Source organism: Erinaceus europaeus, chromosome 13 (genome assembly GCF_950295315.1).
Source record: "Erinaceus europaeus chromosome 13, mEriEur2.1, whole genome shotgun sequence".
NCBI lineage: Eukaryota > Metazoa > Chordata > Mammalia > Eulipotyphla > Erinaceidae > Erinaceus > Erinaceus europaeus.
The window spans coordinates 40391664-40405886 of record NC_080174.1 but is presented as its reverse complement, the minus strand read 5'-3'; positions in this window follow the sequence as shown (position 1 = coordinate 40405886).

The following is a 14223-nucleotide window of genomic DNA, read 5'->3' as shown; positions in this document are numbered from 1 at the left end:
GCTGCTGCTGCTGCTGCTGCTGTGCTACTGCTGCCTCTCAGCATGGAGTGGATGCAGCCAAGACCAGGAACTGGACAGGCTAAGACACTGTGCGTCAACCAGACTGCCGCAGACCACTGCTCTGCCTTCCTTTCCCCGCAGCTTCAACCAGGTCCATAACCTTTAGGTCAGGTAGGGAGAGATGTTAACCTAGCAATACTGGGGCAGGAAAGGAAAACCTGGCCATGTATGTGCATGGAACACATACATCATGTGTAAGCTAGATGCTTGCGTGTTTATGTGCCCTGTGTGCTCAGAGATTTATATGGGTGTGTACTTGCACACAAACATTCACAATTAAGGTATGGACACCAACTGATTATATACCAAAGCATACATAGATATTCCCAATAGTAGAAAACTGATATGTGCACACACGTGCCCAAAAACACACAGCAGGTAGAGTCAAAGACATTCACATAGACACAGCATCAGAGACATGTGTCTCACTTCAAAATTCTCACACCTTACTTCTTGGACTCAAATCTCTCTGTGCCTTCTCACTGTTAAACCTAACCCACGGCAAAGCAACACTGTGCTATGTGGGTCTTTCATGCAAAACACTTTATAGAGACAAATAACAGCAGAGGGAGAGACAAATTAAGAGGTGTAATAGGCAAGAGGGAAAATATCTGCTTTCAGTTGCAATTTAAAATGAAATGCAATTTAAAATGAAATGCAGACAATACTGCAGGGAGGCCTTTCCCAACTGAAGTAGCCCAGTTCTCACCTCGTAAATCTTGTTTCTTTCCTGGGGCTCGCTGTAGATGAGTCTCTGGGACTCAAACTTCCCTCTCCCTCTGCTCTGGTCACTGAGTGTAGACCCTCCCCTGATATTTAAATACATTTAGCAAGTATATTTCTATTGGAAATAAGGTTGCCATGAATAATAGGTGCAACTATTTTGGTCACTGCTTCTAACCCACCAAATACATCCCCAATTTAAATAAAATTCTAGTCAAGATGTTTCAGGTTCTCATAAGTTAGATTGGCAGAAGTCGGTTCCCTGGAACCAGCTATATACTTCAAAGCTGAGGAATCAGAGACAAGTATGAAATCCACTTTGATTCAGGAACACTTGGCATGACCTCTCCAGATTCCCCAGGACCAAGCAACTCCTTACTAGGTTCCATCCTAGGAAGGGACAGTTGTGTCTTTGGAGAACCAGTTAGGGTTATCAGGGAGGTGGTGCAATGGATAAAGCATCTGACTCTCAAGCATGAGGTCTGAAGTTCAGTGCCCATAGCACATGTACTGGAGTGATGTCTGTTTTTTTTCTCTCCCTCTCCTCCTATCCTTCTCATTAATAAATAAGTAAAATCTTAGAGAGAGAGAGGTGGGGATAGGGAGAACCAGGTATGAACATTCTAGAGACTCAGGCTACAAAATCCAGAACCAAAGAGGACAACTCCATTTCATATCAATATCATGATGGTGATTGTACTGAGTTACACCAGATACTAAAGCTCTTTACAGCCCCCAGGTGAACTACAGCAAACTGTGGAGGTTGCCACCCACACTTGAGCCCCCAGAGATCTGTCCAATTGCTAGCACCCACAAAACTACAGCTTTTCTGTAGTCACTGACCTTTTGCTTTTGTTATGTGATCCCAAAGCACACACTGGGTTCCTCCTGTCAGGAAAAATGGCTTATTTCTAGGCCCAGAGTCTTAGCTCTGTGCCTTGCACATGGACACTGCATTGTTGAGTGAATGAATCAGTTAGTGGATGCTTATCTCACAGATGAGGAAATGGAGGCTCCAGAATGGGAACAGTGAACACATTTTCTACATGCCAAATGCATATTATTCCACTTTTCAGAGCATCTTACAAAGTTGATACTAGTTCCATTTTGTAGTTAAGAATACTAAGAAGAGCTTAGGAAAGATCAATTTGATGCATAAACTCAAGTGGCACTGGAAACAGAAATGAATAGGCAAGTAAACATCTATCCTGGGGTTAATATGTGGTATCTTGCATGTGTAAGGTCCTGGGTTCACTGGCACTCCATGAGAGAATAATGAAGACAAAGCAAGTCTGAGGGAATGCCAATAGCAGTAGCATAATGAACTCACATGTCTGAGGCTCAGAGGTTTCAGGTTAAATCCCCAGAATGCCAAAGTTATACTGTGGTCCAGTAAATAAATAAATAAATAAATAAATAATAAGACAAAACTCCGTGGGTGGTAAAGTAGTGCTTTAGTCTCTCTTTCTCCCACCCCTCCCCCACCTCCTCTCTCATAAAAGAAGAAGAAGGAGGTGGAGGAGGAGGAGGAGGAGGAGGAGGAGGAGAATTCAGCCACCAAGTTGCAGATGCTACCATGATACCAGCCTAACTTCCCTGGGCAAATGACCTCACCAATGTACCCTGGAACCCCATTTCTCTGGAGCCCTGCCCCACTAGGGAAAGATAGAAACAGGCTAGGATATGGATTGACCTTCCAACGCCCATGTTTAGCAGAAAAGCAATTACAGAAGCCAGACCTTCCACCTTCTGCACCCCATAATGATCCTAGTTCCATACTCCTAGAGAGGAAAAACAATAGGAAAGCTTCCAGTGGAGGGGATGGGATATGGAACTCTAGTGGTGGGAAATGTGTGGAATTTTACCACTCTTATCCTATGGTTTTGTGGATTTTTCTACTTTTTTATTATATATATATATGGCAGTTGTGCACCTGGTAGAGTATTCATGTTAGAATGTGTAAGGATCTGAGTTCAAGCCCCTGGTCCCCACCTTTAGGGGAAAAGTTTCACAAATGGTGAAGCAGTACTGCAGTATCTCTCTTTCCTCTCCCCTCCCCCTCTGTTGGGACTATGTGTAAGCCTGATAGAGCTTAGGGAGTACTACCCCCATACTTGGATGGAGGTCTGAGAAGATACCCTCTTGGTGAGTCTCTCTCAACCGAGGTGAGCAAAAGGGGGAAAACTCAGACTGAGTTCTTTCCTTCTTGACTCTCAGGCCCACAGAAACCCCAATAATTCTCCCCATTAACTGCAGGACACATGGCCGCCTACTTTAAGATTCACTTACTCAAAGTCACCTTATCTTCTGATCACAGAGAACACACCTTATCACACACTCCATCATACACCTCAGACCCCAGACAAGAGAAATTCCAAACTATATGGTCTTTTGATATCCATCTTCTCTCTGTCTCACCCTACTGGTTTAACCCCTATGCTTCTCTCAAATACCTTTGGATAATTAAGTTGCTTGCGTCATGGAGAATAACTGTCTTGTATCTCATCAATTCCTGTCATACCAGCCTCCTACCATAAGGGCAAGCTGATCTTTAAGAAACCTGTAATTTCTGACATATTTCAATAATAATTGCCTTTGTTTGGTTTTCTATTTAACTCATGTCCACCTGCTAATAAACGAGATCTGATCACGCTGCAGATCTCCCCGGTGTCTTTACTCTAGAAAGAACCAGACCGTTACCTTTCCCCTGGAGATCACCCCGCCAGAGACCCCGACACCCCTCCTCCTTCCCTCTCAGTTTTAATCCAAAAAATAAATTAATTAATTAAATATATCTTTTTAAAGCAAAATAAACATTGGGCTAGGGAGGAAGTTCCATGGATGGTGGAGTCCTGAACTGTGCCTTCCTCTCTGTCTTCTCTTTCTAAATAAATAATGAGGGGCTGGGTGGTGGTGCATCTGGTTGAGCGCACATGTTACAAAGTGCAAGATCTCAGGTTTGAGACCCCAGTCCCCACCTGCAAGGAGAAAGCTTTGCAAGTGGTGAAGTAGAGCTTCAGGTGTCTCTCTATCTTTCTTCTTCTCTATCTCCCCCTCCCTTTCAACTTCTGGCTGTCTCTATCCAATAAATAAATAAAGATAATAACAAAATAAATAAATAAGAATGAAAAACCTGGGCCTGAAAAGACTACTTGGCAGTGGTTTTGCATCCTGGTTTCATTCCCTACTAACACAAACACTTATTACTAAGTTGTTTAGACACACACAAAGAAAATTAATCACCTCACCAGTGTGTTCTGGAACCTTACCTCCCCAGAACACTACCCCAATAGGGAATGATAAAAATGGGCTGGGGGTATGGATCAGCCTATCAACGCCCAGGTCCAGTGGAAAAGCAATTACAGAAGCCATGCCTTGCACCCTCTGTACCCCATAATGATCTATATTTGTCCCAGAGGGATAAAGAATAAGGAACCTTCCAATGGAGGGGATAGGATATAGAACTCTGGTGGAGGGAATTGTATGGAATTGTATCCTTCTTATCCTATAATTTTGTCATTAATCAATAAAAAGAAAAATTAATTAATTAGTTAATTAAAAGGAAAGATCCAACTGGGAAAATGGCTTCTCTGTAGAGTATATACCTTGCATGTGTGAGACTCTGGGCTTTACCCCCAGCATGACATAAAAATAAAAGAATAATCTATTCTATAAATAATTTAATTATTGAATTAGAATAATCTAGTCTAATTATTGAAATTACATGCTAGGTATTGCACTAGTCTCAGATCTGACACAAAGATGAACAAAGCATATTCCTAATTATTGGGAAATTCATCCAATAAAGAAGTATTTATTAAACTCCCTGTGCAAGATACAAGGAGGCTGAGTATTACAATCCTAAATAAGGCAGCCATCTTATTAAGACCAGAAACTTACCTTCTGCAACTAGGACCAAGCAATTGTACAACCCATACAGTGCACACATTACCATGTAAAAAGCCTAGGTTTAAGCCCCCAGTCCCTATCTACATGGGGTGTGGACTTCATGACCAGTGAAGCAGTGCTGCAGGTGTCACTTTTCCTCTCTACTTCTTCCTCTGCACTCAATTTCTCTCTGTTTCTATCAAATACATAAAAATAAATAGTAATATTGCCCTCTCAGACTTAATAAAATTAAAGGCAATAGTGACGACCCAGCCCTTCAGAAAGGGAAACACTCAGTACTGACCACTATGTTAAATGTTTCCCTTGCATCCTATCAATAGTTCTTTCTCATGTTGACCTTGAGATCTCAACAGATGGGAAAACAGGCTTCAGGATGTGAGACAAGTTGCCCAGAGATACATAAGGAATGAGGTATAAATGTGAGAGAATATCAGACTCCTCTAATCCCAGAATCTATGCTCTTCCTGTTAATGATATTAATAATAGCTAAGGTTAATGGGGCTCTCACTATTTGCCAGGTCCATGTAAAAGCATGTTCCAGACACTAAGTTATTTGAGTCTTACAGTAATGTCAAGAGAGCTGCTCAGGACTTCCGAAGGCGGGGCTACGAGCAGCAGCAGATCTGTTACTCTCCTCTCCTCTCTTCTCCCAGATCAACTAGAAATACCAAAGGAGACCACCTGGGACCAAAACAAGACAGGACTAGAACTACTTCAGGAACCCACCAAATCACCGGTGGGTGCAAACACATTTGGCTGGTGGACAGAGAGGAGCCTAGGGAGAGACTAAGTGGCTGGTAACAGTCCGGTAGTTTATCAGTTGAGACACCACCTCTAGTCTGTTCCACCAAAAAGGTGATGGCTGAAGGGAGGAGACAACTCCCCTGAGACTCACCAAGTGCAACTCTGAGCCTCCATTGCTACTGCCCTCAGAATCTGGAGCAGCAGCGGCAGGGAGAGACACCAGGGGACAGAGATCTAACCAGGAAACTCAGGAGAAGACATATACCTCAGTGGCATAGCTATGGGGCTGTGAAAGTCTCCTTGCATAACCACTAGATTATATCTGCCACACCCTGCTTTATTTCTTGCTCAGGAGTCAGTGATTAAGCTAAGAAGCCTACTTATAGCTTAAAAGCACTCAGGCTCCCATAGCCTACAGGAAAGAAAAAGCACAAAAGCAGATTAAAATACTATTGAAACTGTCAACTCCCACCACTGTGAACCCTTTAATTACCTTACTTAGACAAAAGTCAATCCAGGCAGTATAGTGATCAGTAATTTGAAAAGTACTGAGAGAGGGAACTCATAACATAATATATAAAATGGTTAAACCAACAAGAAGAAATATTGGAAAATGAACCAGGACAAGAGTCCAGCTAAAAGCCCCCCAAAGGGTGAAGCACAAAATAATGAAGTCAACATCCAGACACTAGCTAAGGAAATAATCACAGAGTAAGTAAAGAGTTTAAAAGAATTGTAATCGAAATACAGGAACAACAAATGAGACTATGGAAGAAAACACTAATTATCTCAAGGATATTAGAGAGCTGAAAGCTGAAATAAGAACACAACTAGCTGAACAAGCTAAAACAGTATCAGAACAGGGTCACAAACTAGATGAACTCCAGAAAACAGTACAGGGGAGAGAGAATAGAATCAATGAGGCTGAAGACAGAATTAGCCAGATAGAGGATGAATTAGAGACAACTAACAAATAAGTAAGAGATCTCAAAAAAGAGATTAAGATATACTGAAAACAACAACAGAGTCCTATGGCATGACTTCAAAAGAAACAATATACACATTATTGGCTTATCAGGGAAGAGAGGGAGGGGAAGAAAGCATTCTTCAGGCCATAATAGCTGAAAACTTCTCTAGTCTACACAACATCAAAGACATAAAGGTTCAAGAAGCCCAGAGGGTCCCAAACAGAATTAACACAGACTTAAAGACACCAAGACACATCATATTTAGAATGGAAAGGAATAAGGATAAAGAAAGGATCCTCAAGGCTGCAAGAGAAAAACAAAGAGGCATCTACAGAGGAAAACCCATAAGATTAGCAGCAGACTTCTCCACACAAACACTACAGGCCCGAAGAGAATGGCAAGATATCTCTCGAGTACTCAATGAGAAAGGCTTTCAACCAAGACTACTGTACCCTGCTAGACTGTCATTCAGACTAGATGGAGGCATAAAAACCTTCTCAGACAAGCAATAGTTGAAGGAATCGACTATCACCAAGACTGCCCTGAAAGATGTTCTGAAAGGTCTCCTATAAACAGTCAGACCACCATAAATAGGACATATATCAGAACACTCTAAAACGCTACAAGAATATGAATGGCATTCAAATATCTTCAGTCTTTGATATCAATAAATGTCAATGGCCTGAATTCACCTATTAAAAGGCACAGAGTAGGAAGATGTATCAGAAAACACAGCCCAACAGTATGCTGTCTACAGGAAACTCACCTAACTCAACAAGACAAACACAGACTCAAAGTGAAAGGATGGAAAACTATCATACAAGCCCATGGCCCACAAAAGAGGACGGGAACAGCTATTCTCATATATGACACAATAAACTTTAAAATAGATAAGATTTGAAAAGATAGGCATGGACACTACTTAATGCTCACAGGGTCAGTCAATCAAGGGGACTTAACAATTATTAACATCCATGCACCCAATGAGAAGCCATCTAAATACATCAAATGTCTACTGAAAGAGCTACAGCAACATATTAACAGCAACACAGTCATAGTAGGGGACTTCAACACCCCACTCTCTCAACTTGACAGATCATCCAGGCAGAAAATCAATAAAGACATAAGGGAGATAAATGAGGAGATAGGAAAACTAGAACTGTTGGACATTTTCAGAGTCATTCATCCCAAGAAACTGGAATACACATTTTACTCAAGTCCACATGGGTCATTTTCAAGAATAGACCATATGTTAGGCCACAAAGACAACATCAGCAAACGCAAAAGCATTGAAATCATCCCAAGCATCTTCTCAGACCACAGTGGAATTAAACTAACACTTAACAATCAACAAAAAATTAGCAATAGTCCCAAAATGTGGAAGATCAACAGTAAACTCCTTAACAACCACTGGGTCAAAGAGGAAATAAAGGAAGAAATTAAAATGTTTTGAGAGTTCAATGAAAATGAAGACATAAGCTATCAAAATATTTGGACACAGCCAAGGCAGTCCTGAGAGGGAAGTTCATAGCCATACAAGCACACATTAGGAAACAAGAAAAAGCACAAATAAATAGCCTGATTGCACATCTTAAAGACCTAGAAGAAGAAAAACAAAGAAACCCTAAACCAACCAGAAGGACAGAAATTATTAAAGTTAGGGCAGAAAATAATAACATTGAAAATAAGAAAACCATACAAAAGATGAACAAAAGTAAGTGTGGTTCTTTGAAAGAGTGAACAAAATTGACAAACCTTTAGTCAGACTCACAAAACAAAAAAGGGAGAAGATAAAAATAAATCGGATAATAAATGAAAGAGGAGACGTCACAACAGACACCACAGAAATTCAACATATCATGTGAGGCTTCTATGAACAACTATATGCCACCAAGCTAGAGAACCTGGAGGAAACAGATGATTTCCTAGATACCTACGAACTTCCAAAACTAAGAAAAGAGGAAGTAGATAACATGAACAGGCCTATCACATCTAATGAAATTGAAACAGTTACCAAAAAACTTCCCGAAAATAAAGGTCCTGGATCAGATGATTTTACAAATGAATTCTACAAAACCTTCAAAGAAGAACTAATACCAGGAGTCCAGCGGTAGCACAGTGGGTTAAGTGCAGGTGGCGCAAAGTGCAAGGACCAGATTAAGGATGCTGGTTCAAGCCACCTGCAGGGGATTGCTTCACAAGCAGTGAAGCAGGTCTGCAGGTGTCTCTCTTTCTCTACCGCTCTCTGTCTTCCCCATCTCTCCCCATTTCTCTCTGTCCTATCCAAAACAACGACACCAATAACAACAATAAAACAACAAGGGAAACAAAAGGGAATAAATAAATAAATAAATTAATTAATTAAAAAAAGAAGAAGAACTAATACCTCTACTTTTAAAAGTCTTCCAGAAGACTGAAGACACTGGAATACTCCCTTCCAACTTCTATGAAGCCAACATCACTCTGATACCAAAAGCATATAGGGACACAACCAAAAAAGAAAACTACAGACCAATATCTCTGATGAATATAGATGCCAAAATATTGAACAAAATTCTATCCAACTGGATACAGCAGTATATTGAAAAGATTGTTCACCATGACCAAGTGGGGTTTAATATACATAAATCAATCAACATGATCCACCACATCAATAAAAGCAAGACCAAAAACCACATGGTCATATCTATAGATGCAGAGAAAGCCTTTGACAAAATACAACACCCCTTTATGATCAAAACACTACAAAAAATCCTAATAGATGGAAAATTCCTGAAGATAGTGGAGTCTATATATAGCAAACCTACAGCCAACACCATACTCAATGGTGAAAAACTGGAAGCATTTCCCCTCAGATCAGGTACTAGACAGGGCTGCCCACTATCACCATTTCTGTTCAACATAGTGTTGGAAGTTCTTGCCATAGCAATCAGGCAGGAGCAAGGAATTAAAGAGATACAGATTGGAAGAGAAGAAGTCAAACTCTCCCTATTTGCAGATGACATGATACTATACATAGAAAAACCTAAGGAGTCCAAAAGGAAGCTTTTGGAAATCATCAGGCAATGATGTGTAAGGTGTCAGGCTACAAAATTAACATTCAAAAGTCAGTGGCATTCCTCTATGCCAACACTAAGTTAGAAGAAAATGAAATCCAGAAATCAATTCCTTTTACTATATCAACAAAAATAATAAAATATCTAGGAGTAAACCTAACAAAAGAAGTGAAAGACTTGTATACTGAAAATTATGAGTCACTACTCAAGGAAACTGAAAAAGACACAAAGAAGTGGAAAGATATTCCATGTTCATGGGTTGGAAGAATTAACATCATCAAAATGAATATACTATCCAGAGCCATATACAACTTTAATGCTATCCCCATCAAGATTCCAACCACATTTTTAGGAGAATAGAACACATGCTACAAATGTTTATCTAGAACCAGAGAAGACCTAGAATTGCCAAAACAATCTTGAGATGAAAGAACTGAACTGGAGGCATCACACTCCCAGATCTCAAATTGTATTATAGGGCCGTTGTCATCAAAATTGCTTGGTACTGGAACATGAATAGAGACATTGACCAGTGGAATAGAATTGAGAGCCCAGAACAAAGAACATAAGTGTGGACCTATGGACATCTGATCTTTGACAAAGGTGCCCAGGCTATTAAATGGGGAAAACAGAGTCTCTTCAACAAATGGTGTTGGAAAAAATGGGTTGAAATATGCAGAAGAATGAAACTGAGCCACTATATTTCACCAAATACAAAAGTAAATTCCAAGTGGATCGAGGACTTGGATGTTAGACCACAAACTATCAGATACTTAGAGGAAAATATTGGCAGAACTCTTTACTGCATAAATTTTAAAGACATCTGCAGTGAAACGAATCCAGTTACAAAGAAGACTAAAGCAAGTATAAACCTATAGGACTACATCAAATTAAAAAGCTTCTGCACAGCAAAAGAAACTACTACCCAAACTAAGAGACCCCTCACAGAATGGGAGAAGATCTTTACATGTCATACATCAGACAAGACACTAATAACCAGAATATATAAAGAGCTTGCCAATCTCAAAAACAAGAAAACAAATAACCCCATCCAATAATGGGGGGAGGACATGGACAGAATATTCACCACAGAAGAGATCCAAAAGGCCGAGAAACACATGAAAAAAAATGCTCCAAGTCTCTGATTGTCAGAGAAATGCAAATAAAGACAACAGTGAGATACCACTTCACTCCTGTGAGAATGTCATACATCAGAAAAGGTAACAGCAGCAAATGTTGGAGAGTTTGTGGGGTCAAAGGAACCCTCCTGCACTGCTGGTGGGAATGTAAATTGGTCCAACCTCTGGAGAGTAGTCTGGAGAACTCTCAGAAGGCTAGAAATGGACCTACCCTATGATCCTGCAATTCCTCTCCTGGGGATATATCCTAAGGAACCCAACACATCCATCCAAAAAGATCTGTGTACACATATGTTCTTGGCAGCATAATCTGTAATAGCCAAAACTTGGGAGCAACCCAGGTGTCCAACAACAGATGAGTGGCTGAACAAGTTGTGGTATATATATATTACTCAGCTATAAAAAATGGTGACTTCACCATTTTTAGCGGATCTTGGATGGAACTTGAAAAATTCATGGTAAGTGAAATAAGTTAGAAAGAGAAGGATGAATATGGGATGATCTCACTCTCAGGCAGAACTTGAAAAACAAGATCAGAGAAGAAAACAGTTAGAACCTCAACTGGAATTGGCATATTGCACCACAGTAATAGACTCTGGGGTGGGTGGGTGGGGAGAATACAGATCCAAGAAGGATGACAGAGGACCTAGTTGGGGTTGTATTGTTATATGGAAAACTGGAAAACGTTATGCATGTAGAAACTATTGTATTTACTGTTGAATGTAAAACATTAATTCCCCAATAAAGAAATTTTTTTAAAAAAGAAACTACTTGAGATTAGCAAGTAGAATCAGATGCCTCAGTTATGCCTGGTTTACATTTTAAAGACACTATTTTATTTCTAGATTTATGGGTCTTCATGTTAGCTTTTGGAAATGTATTTTTACAAGATTCAAAGATATTTATTTTACATGCCCTTTAAAAAGTGCCAGTACCATAAATAATAACTAGCATTTAGTTCCTGCTATATCCCAGACACTCTACTACCACATAAATGTGGAGTATTTAATTTAACCCTCACAATGTCAGCAACCTTGAACTGCGAGTACTGAGAAGATCCTCGAGTCTCTCCTGTGCTTGTAGAAATGGCTTCGGTCAAAGATACTCAGGATGGAAGAACCTACTCTGCTTCCCACTGTAGGCTACTTAAACCCTCTGGTCCTTAGATTCCACATCTGCACCATTCTACCACTGAGCTGGCTAGACACTCTTAGACATGAGAGGACTTATCTCAGCAGTGCATACACACTGGGCTTCCAAAATAGTTCTGTTATTATCCAGACATATCAAGTTTTCTAAATAAAAACCAGTGTATACTGTGGCTTGGGAGATTAAGCAGTGGATAAATTGTTGCATTCTTAGACAAAAGGTCCCAAGTTCAATCTCCCAGCAATACATATGCCACAATGATATTCTGGTTCATTCCTCCCTTTTCAGATATAAATAAATAAGTAAATATATTTTTCTTTTTTTTAAATCAGTGCATAGAGTCAGACCAATGAGAATTTTCATAGGGATGATGGACAAAACATTTGAATTTGCAGTTCCCTTAACAATTGAGTTAGAGTTTCTGTTGGAGACACTAGCATGCTTGCTACTAGGAAGTGAGGCAATATTGAGTCTTTATTTTTATCAGTAGTGGTTCACCTGTATCCAGTGCACACTATGTGGAGTCTCTACTGAGACAGTTACCACAGTCGGTTCCTCTCCTCATAAGTACCAGTATAGTAGGGACCATGACCCCCCCCCCCCCATCTCATAGATAAGGACACTGGGTCTTTAAGAGGAGACTATCAGGTTCAAGCCCTCACTGTTGGTAGGAGATTAAGATCAGATTCTGACTCCAAGGTGCTTCTTCTCACCACTATGTTTTTCTTTCTCTAGCACATGAAGTCTTAGACCCAGTCTATATCTCCATGTGTGGCAGAGGTCAAATCACGGACAAAGAAATTGAAACCGTTATTAAGAATCTCCCCAACAACAAAAGTCCTGGACCAGATGGCTTCACAAATGAATTCTACAAAACTTTCAGGAAACAGTTAGTACCCATACTTCTTAAGTTTTTCCATAAGATTGAAGAAACAGGAATACTCCCTTCCACCTTCTATGAAGCCAACATCACCCTGATGCCAAAAGCTGATAGGGACAGAACAAAAAAGGAAAACTACAGACCAATATCTCTGATGAACATAGATGCCAAAATATTAAACAAGATCTTGGCCAACCGGATACAGCAGCATATCAAAAAGATTGTTCATCACGACCAAGTGGAATTCATCCCAGGAATGCAAGGCTAGTTAAACATCCATACGTCAATCAATGTCATTCACCACATCAATAAAAGCAAAGCCAAAAACCACATGATTATTTCAATAGATGCAGAGAAAGCCTTTGACAAAATCCAACACCCATTTATGATCAAAACTCTACAAAAAATGGGAATATATGGGAAATTCCTCAAGATAATGGAATCTATATATAGCAAACCTACAGCCAACATCATACTCAATGGACAGAAGCTGAAAGCATTCCTCCTCAGATCAGGGACTAGACAGGGCTGTCCACTGTCACCATTACTCTTCAACATAGTATTGGAAGTTCTTGCCATAACAATCAGGCAAGAGAAAGAAATCAAAGGAATACAGATTGGAAGGGAAGAAGTCAAGCTCTCCCTATTTGCAGATGATATGATAGTATACATAGAAAAACCTAAAGAATCCAGCAGAAAACTACTGGAAGTTATTAGGCAATATAGCAAGGTATCAGCTACAAGATCAATGTACAGAAATCAGTGGCATTTCTTTATGCAAACACTAAATCTGAAGAAGAAGACATCCAGAAATCACTTCCATTTACTGTTTCAGCAAAATCAATAAAATACCTAGGAATAAAGTTGACCAAAGAAGTGAAAGACTTGTATACTGAAAACTATGAGTCACTACTTAACGAAATAGAAAGTGACACCAAGAAATGGAAAGATATCCCATGCTCATGGACTGGAAAAATAAATATCATCAAAATGAATATTCTCCCCAGAGCTTATACAAATTTAATGCAATACCTATCAAAGTTCCACCAAGCTTCTTTAAGAGAATAGAACAAACACTACAATCATTTATCTGGAACCTAAAAACACCTAGAATTGCCAAAACCATCTTGAGGAAAAGAAAAAGAAATGGAGGCATCACACTCCCAGACATTAAACTATATTATAAAGCCATCATCATCAAAACAGCATGGTACTGGAACAAAAATGACACACAGACCAGTGGAACAGAATTGAAAGCCCAGAAATAAATCCCCACACCTATGGACATCTAATCTTTGATAAGGGGGCCCAATGGATTAAATGGAAGAAGGAGGCTCTCTTCAATAAATGGTTCTGGGAAAACTGGGTTGTAACATGCAGAAGAATGAAATTGAAACACTTTATCTCACCAGAAACAAAAATCAACTCCAAATGGATCAAAGACCTGGATGTCAGACCAGAAACAATCAAATACTTAGAGGAAAACACTGGTAAAACAGTTTCCCACCTACACCTTAAGGATATCTTTGATGAATCAAACCCAATTGCAAAGAAGACTAAAGCAGAAACAAACCAATGGGACTACATCAAATTGA